This window comes from Pteropus vampyrus, unplaced genomic scaffold (assembly GCF_000151845.1).
Source record: "Pteropus vampyrus isolate Shadow unplaced genomic scaffold, Pvam_2.0 Scaffold188, whole genome shotgun sequence".
Taxonomy (NCBI): Eukaryota; Metazoa; Chordata; class Mammalia; order Chiroptera; family Pteropodidae; genus Pteropus; species Pteropus vampyrus.
In genome coordinates, this window is record NW_011888969.1 from 350,517 (window position 1) to 359,528 (window position 9,012).

Consider the following 9,012-nt stretch of genomic DNA (forward strand, 5'->3'; position numbering starts at 1 on the left):
CGGGCGCGTCTCTGCGTCACCTGCTATGGACACCAGGCCTGGGTGGCTCTGTGCCCGCCTCGTCCCCTCCTCGCGGCCGCCGGCCCGTCCTCTCCGAGGCGCACCCTGAGCGTGGGTGCCCGGCCTGCCACTCTCGCGTCTCTGCGCCCTCCCTGTGGGAGTCCTCGTTTGCTCCGTGGTTTCAGTCGTCCCTTCGGTGCAGGCGACTTCAGTGACAACGCCGCCGGTCTCGACCGCTCCTGCGCGCCGCCCTGCGAGCTGGCAGCGCTGTGCATCCGCCCGGCGTGGGACTCTGCCGCTTCCCGCTCAGCAGGCTGGGCACCCGCTCACCTGCTCCCGTCAAGCCAGCGCCCCAGCCCCCGTCTGCGGCGCCATCATCGATTTCCGGGTCACCTGTGTTGGGATCTTCAGAGTCACCTTAGCTCCTTCCCTTCCTCTCAGCCTCTACGCCACGTCAGGAGGCGCATCCCTGTCCCCCTTCCCGTCCCATGGCTGCTGCCACCCCGGGTTAGGTGTCCGACACCTGTCACGGAAATTATCCGAAGGCTGTCACAGCTGGTTTTCCTACCCACTCAATTCATCTCACACATCATCGTCAGAATCGTAGCGCTAAAATATTGCTTTAAAAGGTTAAATTTCCTCTGGTTTCGGACTCCTGATTCACTACGAGAGCAAATAAAAACTCTAGTAATTCATGGCTCGTCACCATCTCTCCCGGTCTGCGTGACATCTATATTCTTTCCCACCCTTTTGCTCAAAACACATGGCCGCCTGGATGAGGCCGCGCGCTGTGGCCTGCGGACGCCTGGTGCCCACTTGGCCGAGGTCTCCGGCCGCGGCCCCGCCGCCGGAACCGGGGCGCCTTCCTCCCCACCTCCTTGGAAGGGCATTCGTCGCTCTGGGCCAGCGGTGAGGATGCTGCAGCGCCCCCGGCCGTGTCGATGTCTCCTTCCCGGGGACGTTCCCGGGGCCTCCGCTGTCATCCGCAGAGTCCCCCCTCCTCGTGGCCATGTTTTGTTAGCTTCCACGTTACGAATGTTTTGTTTTCACTATTAGATCGTAAATATTTTGAAAATAGCTGTTATGTCTTAACTCTTCAGCCACGCTGCCTGCTGTGATTCTAAAGAAAGCATTTCTCTGACTTCCTCAAGACCAGCAGTTATGCTTGGCATAAAAACAACAAAAATTCATTGTCCTTCCCATGGAACTAAAGGCATAAAATAGAGAGATGTATAAAATGTCACAGGTTATTAGCACTTAAATGTATAGACATCATGGTGCTATTGAAAGATTTATAAAACATTCTCACGGAAAGTTCTGGAAAGCGGGTTTATTTTCTAAATTCTTGAGTTTCTATACATATGTTCATTTATCTTCAGGCGTACAAAGATTCTCCCAGTCTTCCAGAAAGAGCACGTCACTTGAATGAAATGCCATGTGTGCACGTGTTTGGTAAACTTAGAGCGTGATGAACAGTTGAGGAATTGTAAGTAATGGTGAAATTCTCTAACGTCAAGGAGCAGCCCGAGAGCGAGCGCTCGAGCGGACGGCTGTGCGCCGTGCAAACAGCCAGAGCTCGTCTTTGCTGGCTGGAAGTGGAGAAGGCTGTGTTCTTTCTCTCTCTTTCTAAAATTCTCCTCCCTTCTGGCAAAGATGAATCTTGCCAGAAGTCATGATCCGTGTGAGGGGTGTATTTGTCATCGTGGTCCCATCCCATCCTGATGGGAGGCTGGAACGCATTCCCACTGCTGTTGGCGGCCGTTTCTTTATTGCTTTGTTTCGGGAAGTTTCGAATTGAGGAAATCAATTGTGGGCGACCACTCTATCACTTATTCGTTGTTGAAAAAGTTGAAGTTAGTTGTTTGCCTAATACTCCAAGCTGATGAGGCATTTCATTATCTTACCACTGATACACTCTAGAAAATGGAATCATTAGAGAGTGGGAGTCATTGAAATGTAAACATGTGAATAATTTACACTTTCGACTGTGGTTAAATCAAAGGTTTTAATCTAGACAGAGATCTGACAATAAATATTCATTTCTAATTTCCAATGAGTAAACTTTATCTCTTTTTAAAAAGCCTTTTCATTCGATTTTTTTTTTTCCTGAAAGATAATGGCAAATTCAACATGGGCATATTTGGGAATAAACTTTCCCTCTGGTCAACACAGCCATGACGAGTTATTCTGAAAATCAAAGTTTGCGACAATTGCAAACATCATAATGAGTAACTGTTTTAGGGTCCTTATGTACCCTCGCCCTCGAGGCTTACCTTCCTGGTGGTGTCCTCGGGGACACAAGAAGCAAGCAGAGGGCGGGCCTTCCCTCTCTGCGTGGACGGTGTCTCGGATGGCCGCCCACCCGGCCAAGGGCCTGCCTCCCAGACAGAAGTCAGCTTTTATTTTAGTAGCCAGTGTCCGCGTTGGCCTCGACATAGAAGAGAGTGTGGCCTGCGGGGGGTGGGGGAACGTTTGAGCGATGCCAAGTCTTTGCCGAATCAGGGCACCTGCTGGTGCCTCTCAGGTCGGTCCCATCCCCGACCATCCCCGTGGACACCTTTGGCCGTCACACACACGCCCCGCGCTGTCATTCTCGTTCACCCTTCGCAAGCATCCCAGGCATTAGTTGATCTGGTGTTTTTCTTTTTTAATGTCTTTTGTGAGGTATGATCTCCATGCCATAAAATGCACCCGTTTTAATTTGTCCGCTCTTTGCGTGTGCGTCCAGGGGGTTGTGCAGTCGTCACCATTACCTATTTTAGAATGTTTCACCCCCCAGAAGACACCCCCTGCCTACTTTCTGGCTCGCCCGCCTCTGTGGACTCTGCCTGACTTGCTGGCATCCGCCGCGGGGGTGTCTGTGCTCGGTAGGTTATCGTCCAGTGGATGGATCTGAGCACGAGAACTTCCCTTACGAATTTCAGAAGCTTCTAGAATGTCAGGCTGACCTAAGCCATGGATGCTCATCTAGTCCGGACTTTTTATTTTGTAATGGCGGAGACCGATCCGCTAGCTGCCACGCGGGTAACCAAGTGGGTTAGGGAGGGACTGCGGTTCAAGGTTCGGTGACTGGGGCTTCAACCAAAGTGGGGGCACGGGTTCCAACAGAGACATTTCGAGTTGCTTCGGAGTCGAGAACGACCCTGAAAGGTAAAGGCTGAAAGGCGGTTTACTGACGACTGTTATTCTAGGTGCTGTCCATGAGGCCCCATCCGCCACCGCGGCTCCACCCCGCACAGATGGCGGGGCCTGGGCTGATCTGGGGTGTTCCTGCCCACTCACAGCTGAATCTGTACGAAGTTGGGGTCCACTGCTGCCTGTTTCCTCTCCCATCCTGTCCTCTTGGAAGCACCTTATTATTATTACTATTATTAATAATACAGCACCTGGTCTTCCTAGGTGGTCTCCCATCCAAGTACTAACCAGGCCCGACCCTGCTTAGCTTCCAAGATCAGACATCGGGCTTGTTCAGGGTGGCGTGGCCGTAGACCATAGACCATGGCTCCACTGGGGCATGAACCCAGGACCTTCTGCATGTAAAGCAGACGTGCTAACCGCTGCACTATGGAACCACATTCGTGGAAGCACCTTAACATTGTTTCTTCCTTCCACTCCAGAGTTTTCTCTTTGCCTGGGAACAGGCCCTCCTCTGGCCACCCAGACTTCCAAGATGACAAGCCTTCGGGGGAGGCCTTTTCCATGCCCCCCAGAGTGTTCTCAGGGCATTCAGACGTTCAGGCCCCCTACGGATACAGGAAAGAGGGGTACGCACATCTTTTTGGGGTCTTTTCTATTTAAGCAGATGGTGGTCGTTCAGATGGTGCAAAGCGTGTTTTCATTATTTTATTCACAGAATTTTTATCATCAAAGCTATGCAGAGTGAGTTTTCCAAAGAATTTCTTTTTCTAATATGCAAACTTCTGTTCACATTCCTATACCAGATTATAAACAGATACAATTTCTCAGAACATCTCCAAAGGGGCCATTTACAAGCTCTTGCTCAAAGAGCAATGTGTTATTACAAAGAATTATGTCATTTTCAAAGATATTTCAGACCAGTGGATCAAATCTTTGCATATTTCTCCTGATTAAATTCTACTGATTAAATCAGCTGTGATTTATGTGATGGTTTTGAGCATAAACCATAAAGTAAAAAAGATCTTTTGATTTGAAAATTGGTCATTAAAATCATTCTTAAAGAAACAAATATTTATTTCAACATATAGACATATTTCATCTTTATCTTCATCTTAAAAATCTATTTTATCTTTTATCTTATTCAGCCAAGGAAATATAAAATAAGTGTGTTGATCCTCAATAAATATATAAGAATCAATAGCAGTCCTATATTTCAGCCATAATCAGTGCAATTAGTGGAAAGAGAATTTCTTACTTACAAAAATAACCTAGAATAAAGTACCTAGAAAAATATCAGGAAGAATAACATAGACTCAAAAGAAGAAAATTACACAATTTTGCTGAGAAAGATAAAAATAAGGTTTGGACAAATAAAAGATATAGTATGTTCTGGATGGAAAGACTCAATATGGTGACTGCTGTGTGTGTTTTCTGTAAAAACACAGGAAGTAAATTGGAATATTAAAATCATTCCAGAGCATAGTCCATTTCCTCAACAGTTACAAATCTCTGGACTGCAGTGTTGGAGTCGCGACCTCGGCGTGTTTTGCATCTCCCCAAGGTGTTTTCTGAAACACAAACAAACCAGGGTCACGAAGGATGTAAAACTACGCACAACAAAGAGCCAGGTGACAAGGAAACGCCAGCTGAACCGCAGAACACGGACAAGTGGGACCGAGCCACCCTCAGCCAAGGCGGCGGGCGTCGATGGCCTGCTGGCAGAGGGAGAGTGGGTGAAGGCTAAGGAGATGCCTCTGTGATTTGTGGAAACGAAAACTATCCCCCCAAAGCCAGCATCTCACGCCGAAGGTGCAGATGTAGCCTCAAGCGGCCAGACAGATGTTCTCAGACTCGGGGTTGCTGGCGAGAGCAGAAGCGATGTACAGGTGGACACCGGAGTGCAAAGCGCAGGGACAGGCGGGCCCTTGGGATCCCTGCAGCGACCAGCAGACACCCTCAGGGGGTAGAGCCTCACTCTGAGGGAGCACACGGGAACCAGAAGCCGAGCTGAGTGGGACGGGTGCGGGGTTGAGGGTAGCGAAGGCTCATGCAGCGTGGAGGAGGAAATCCCTGAGGAAGCCGCTTCCGGAGCCGATTGTAACAGCCAACGTAGAAACGATGTCAGAAAAAACAAAACAAAACAAAACAAAACAACTAAAAGCGAGGGGAAAGAGGAAAGTGGAAAATCTCCCTGACTACCAGGTGCTGTCAGCTAAGAATAAGATTTCACTTGCTGCTGATACATCTAGTGAAGTGTTATGTGTATCAGGAGCACAGCGATGGACACTGGTGTCCAGTGATTTGGCAGTGAGAAGAGCGACAGGAAGGGGACGAAGTTACTAGTCACCAGCTAGATTCTGTTCTCATAACTGGAAACCACTGTTAACCAGGGTTTGGGGAGAAGTTCAGCCGCAAGGATACTGATTTGATTTTCTTCCGTCTCCCATGGATGGTATCGGCTATGCATCATTTTAGACGCTTAAGAGGTAAGTCATTTTTTAAAAAATCTAAAATAGATCCCTTAGGGCCCAATTCTCTTGCCAAACGTGATACTCATCTTTGTCTATTTTTGGTCGTAATAAAATTGGCTGATTAGTCTCAGCGAAGAGGAGACCAAGGCTATCACGCAAACATATTAGTAGCGAAAGAAAAACTAGAAGAAAAATACGAGCTTTCCTAAATAGCAAAATCAACGTACCAAAATTCTAGTAAACAATACCGGAATAGTAAAGGAAAAGACGCCATAGTGAGACTGCATACACATGTGTCTGTAGCATAACGACCACGACGATCATATACCTACCTGTGGATTCATAAACGTGTGCGTACACGCGAAGCAGTAGGAAAAAACTGAGCTCAGCACACGTCACATCAATAAATGCAGAAAGAAGGGTTTAACTCGCTCGTTTAAAGGCAAGATATCCGACTGGCCGACAGAACAAAATGCAACCCAAAGTGATATCCAAGAGATGTGCCCGTCCAAGGTAATTGAGAAAGAGGGAGGGAGAGGGAGGGAGAGGGAGGGAGAGGGAAGGAAGAGACTGGGAAGGATGTAACTACTAAGAGAAAGGAAGCAGGTGTCACAATTTGACAACAGACAAGGTACAATTCAAGCCAATAAGCCTTAAGTGGAAAAAAAAGGCACATTTTATAATGCTCAAACTAGTTCGCAATGAAGATATCAAAATTATTAGTATTTCTGCATTAGATTGCACAGAAGCGACCTGCACGCAGCAGAAAACACAGGAGAAGAAAGAAGAAACAGACCCGCTGGAATAGGACAAATCGACAGACACACACAGTAGGACAATTTCCTCTTCCGTCTTAGACCGAGGCAGCACCCAGCTAGTACGGCAGGTACTACCGTCTGCCTTACTCATCCCATAGACCATGCGAGCAGCGGGGTGAGCAAGGCGGACTTGGTGGGTGTATTTTTAAGTTCCGCTCCCTTATACTAGAGGGCGTACCTTCCTTTCAAGCACACATTCAGAAAAAAATAGCCATATATTAAGCCCTAAAGAAAACCTCAATAAATTCCAAAAAATATGAGTAATACAAACCACCCTCGCTGACTAAATGCAATAAAACTAGGAATTAATAAGAAAATAAAAAACAAAAAGGCTCTTCCACCTGGAAAAACAAAGCCATCTATTAAACAACTCTTGGGTCAAAGGGGAAATAAACAAAACTACAGGATTTCTGAGACTATTCTAAGGAAAACCGAGTGTATCGGGATCTATGCGATACAGCTAAACTGAAGCTCAGAGGGAAGTCCGAGCATCACGTCTCTCTGTCACCCAAAATGGAAGTAGACAGGTTGTACGCACAAGGCAAAAAGCTGGATGAGAACAGATGAGACGAAAAGGAATTAGTGACAACGAGCCGTCCCGCAGATGCGGCGACACCCGGGCGGGGTTCAGCACAGAACGTCTCTGTAGAGGAAAAACTGGGTTGAACTGGTGGGAGGCGGGATCCGTATGTTTGGTTATTCTTCGAATTTTTTTGCAGACCTTGGTGTATTCCAGTTTTCTGCATTTCTCTAGTCAGATTCTGGCTTTCTACAGTTCTCTAGTCTACACTCAGAATTTTGTAAAAAAACTATCCATTTTATTAACGTTTAAAATGCACTGGCCCCAAATCATACATTGCGTTATCTTCAGAACTGACCGCACGTTTGCGGCTGTGTGGTTTGTGATCCTGAGCTTCCTAATCTCGTACCTTTTCTACTTGACCAGACTTACCATGTCTTGGCTGTTTTGCTGGTCTTTTCTGAGAACCCTTGTTTCTGTTGTTCAAATCTACTCTTTGCGTTTTGATAGATTTTATACTATCTTAATTACTGCTTAACTTTTTCCTTCTTTTTGTATTAGAAAAATGAAAAAGAAACCCATATAGATGGACTTACCCTGTAACAAGCGGATCATTAGGACGCCACCAGCACCCAGGGTCCCTACACCCTCATCCAGGACTCAGTGCCTTTCCTCCTCCAGAGGAGACCACTGTGCTGCCTTCCCTGATGATAAGGTCCTTGCTTAGGTCTGGGTCCCTGGACAAGACGCTCGAGTTTTTTTCTAATTCGCGTGTTTGCACTTCTGGATCGGAATCGTGTTGGATGGATTCCTTTTCCTCCTTGCTTCTTTCACTCGGCACTCTGTGGGGAGACGCCCACGCCGGGCGCGTAGCTGTTCTTGCTTCATGTCCCTGCAAGGGAGTCTTCTGTGCAAACGGCGGGCTTTGTATCTGTTTTCCTGTTGCTGGACATTTGGGCTGTTTCAGCCTTTGCTTACTAAAAATAGCAAGAACAGTGCCGATTCTTGCTCAGAGCCCGGTGTACAAGTTTCTCTAGGATTTACACGTAGGAGTAGAGTTGCTGGATCCTTGGGCACTGTTTGTATTTGAATTTACCAAGTAATACCAAACTGGCTTCCGATTATACCCCCAACACGGGTGGGCCCTGGCCCTTGATTTCTGTCCCCAGTCTCCTGTAGGGCCACCTGGACCATCAAATATCTTAAAGTTCAAGTACGCTTGTGCTCCTGGCTTGGCTCACCTCTCCGAGTTCACTCTTTCCTTAGGGTTTGGATGGTATTTCTTTACAATATCAACAATTTTTCATATAAGAGTATTAAAGCTATTCGTTATTCTTAGTTGTTTTCATTGGAAGGTTTGGTCCATAACCTAGTGTGTGACACCAGAAATGGCAGCTTCTGTTTTTATTTTTTTGGGGGGTAGTTAATTATTTCCTCATATTTACACGACTTTTTTTTTGTTATTTTTCTAACTTCTTGAATTAAATGCTAAGTTAATTTACTTTTAGTTTTTATTTCTGAAAACACGTTGAAGCTCTAAATTTTCCTCCGAGGACTGCTTTGCCCACGCCTACAGGTTTTAATATGGAATGATCTCATTAGTGAGCATTTGTAATTTTAGTTTTTATTTTCTCCTGCATTCCTAAGTTATTTAGAGGTCTTGGTCCATGGTTGTGAGTAGGTGGATATTTTGGGACTATCCTTTGGTTATTAGTTTCCAGTTTTATTGCTTTGGATTCAGAGAAACGGTCTCTGTAATTTCTACTTCTGTGGAATCTTTCGAAGTTTCTTTACGCATTAAACTTTGGGTATATTTTTAAAATAAGTATTCCACAAGTGTTTAAAATACACATGGATTCACCATTTGTCATGGGCAAAAATCTCTTTACACTTGATATTTTAATTTAATGAGGAGATAACCTTAATCATTTTTCATTTTGTAATTTTTCAAGAGGTGCCTTAAAATCTCACTCTACATCTGTGAACAAGCTAGTTTCTTGCGTTTTTCCTGTTTTTGTTTTATATATTTATTATGTATTTTATATATTCTGTTTTATATATTCTG

General features: G+C 45.9%; 1 pseudogene; it reads right to left on the reverse strand.

Moving 5' to 3' along the window:
- Window positions 1–3,374: 3,374 nt before the first annotated feature.
- On the reverse strand, window positions 3,375–3,490 carry LOC111746436 (annotated as a pseudogene).
- Window positions 3,491–9,012: the final 5,522 nt, after the last annotated feature.